This window comes from Apium graveolens, chromosome 10 (assembly GCF_009905375.1).
Source record: "Apium graveolens cultivar Ventura chromosome 10, ASM990537v1, whole genome shotgun sequence".
Classification (NCBI taxonomy): domain Eukaryota; kingdom Viridiplantae; phylum Streptophyta; class Magnoliopsida; order Apiales; family Apiaceae; genus Apium; species Apium graveolens.
The window spans coordinates 159,643,280-159,645,809 of NC_133656.1; positions in this window are offsets into that span (position 1 = coordinate 159,643,280).

Consider the following 2,530-nt stretch of genomic DNA (forward strand, 5'->3'; position numbering starts at 1 on the left):
AAACAATATGATTGTGCCTAGTGATAAGAGAGTTATTAATATGACGACTCTACTAGTTCATATTAAACTGTAACTTCAGTTAGAGTGTCATACCATGTCCTTGACGATTGCTTGAGTAGTACACTAGTTCATACCAACCTGAAGTGAGACTATGAAGAAGAGATTGCATAGTCCAATAGATCTGCAGCTGCAAAGTCCATGAACTGTGGTGCACTGACTTCCTCTTTTGACTCACCAACCAGGAGTACACTTGTACACATCTTACTAGAGTCCAATTCCAAGTGTAATGTGCAGCAGGTGCCTGATATGTCGTAATATTCTCAAGTCTCGTCACTGGTGCTATATGTTAGATACTGCTTCCTGATAATAACCTAGCACAATATACAAATTTTCAATAATAACATTCCCATCTTGTAAACAGCCATATCCCTCAGATAAACCTTTGCTGTTATCTCCAAAGGTAACCAGGGGGCCAGCTTTCTCAACCACATTTGATAGCAGGGCTCTATCTCCGGTCATATGTCTTGATGATCCACTGTCAAGAATCCACACTACCGGTTACACCTGTTTAATGCCCTGCACTACAAATGGATTAGACATTCTTCGTAACCCAAACTTGGTTGGGCCCGGCATACTTGTAGAACTGTCCTTTGTCAGGCAAAATAACATTTTTAATTTTAATTGCCTCAACTTTCTCAATGACTGAACATTTGACCTTGTAAACAGCCTTAACAAATTTCTGTTTAAGCTTAGGCACAAATGTCTCCTTTCTAGCCTTAGAAGGACTAGCAGTCTTAGACCTATCATGCTTCTTATTATTCACATGCTGACGAGGAGTAGTCTTATCATTAGAAATATGCTTACCATTAAAATAAGCATACATCATATTAAAAGCACAAGACATACAATTAGAAACACCACATGCTTTATGAGAGTGATTAATAGTAGGCAATTTATGCATGGCAGACATGGCATTTTTGTTATCCATCTCATGTATGTCTGAGTTAGTCTCAGTTGCTTTCACAACTTTGACTGGAACTTTCGACACACTTGACTTGGAAATAACCTTCTCATTAGCATGATCTTCAGCACGTATTTCTTCCTGAATAACAGAAGAGGTCGTATCAAATGGTTCAGTAATTGATGGTTTATAGAGGGGTTCATCAACACCCTTAAGCACATGTGGTACTTCCCTCCCTTTAGCACAGACACGAGGAGGGGAGTTTATGCCTAATTCTCTAATAGCAACATTGTAATCATAACCTATTCCAGATGTTTGATTAACAGATTGCTTACTGTAGAACTCTTTAGCCTTCGAACAAGAATTGAAGTAGGCTCTAACCTTAGTCTCAAGACCGGTGATCTTGTCTTTGAGAATAGTTTTGAGTTTTCTATAACAGTCAACTCTATTCTCTAGAAAAGATACTTGTTCTTTTAATTTGTCTTGATTAATGTGCACAAGTCTTAATTCATTGACCTCTTTCTCAAGGTCCGTGATTTGTAAACTTAACAGTTCATTATCACGACGTGCACAATCTAAGTTACCTCTTAGATGATAAACCATTTCAGCATCAGAAAGTTTTACCTCTATTCTTGACGATAAAGTTTTTCCATCAATAGCCATAAGAGCAAGATTTCCTTCATCTTCATCTTCACTGTCAGTATCATCCCAGCTTCTTCCCTTTGCCAGATAAGCCCTTTCAGAGTTCTTTCTTACTTGCTTTGGCTTCCTACATTCTGTGGCAAAGTGTACCAACTCATTACAGTTATAGCATCTAATGGTGCTCCGATCAACCATCCCTGTTTTGTATCCACCACTGCTGGTGTTAGAGGATGAAGATCCACCTTTCTGGAATTTGTTGTAGTTGGACTTGTACTTAAGCTTGGGATTCCTCTTGAATCTGACATGGGAGAATCTCTTGACAATTTGGGCCATTGACTCGTCTTCCAATTGCTCCAGCTCTTCCAAGGAATAAAAATCATCACTTGATTGATTTGTAGTAGGAGGATCATATTCTGCTATTAACATATTTTCCTCAGCCTTGGAACACTGTACCATTCTCTCCAATTGTTGAGATTGCTGTTGTTGTTGACCTTCAGCTACAAGTGCAATAGATGTGCTGACCATTCTATCCTTCCCGTAGACTTCCTTCTGTTGAATCTGCTCCAACTCATAGGTTTTTAACACTCCATAGAGCCTGTCCAAAGAAATCTCCCTCAGATCTCTAGCTTCTCTAATGGCAGTGATTCTATGTTCAAGATGAATTGGCAGTGTTAAAAGGAACTTTTTGTTGACCTCCCTGATTGAATAATATTTCCCATTTATGTTCAGGTTGTTGATCAACGCATTGTACCTCTCAAACACTTCAGTAATTCCTTATCCTGGATTTGATTTAAAATATTCATACTCAGAGGTTAGGATCTCCAACTTGTTCTCCCTAACTTCCTCTGTGCCTTCATTGATCACCTCAATAGTTTCCCACATGTGTTTGGAATTTTTACAGTTCATCACATGTCTGTTCATCAAGGG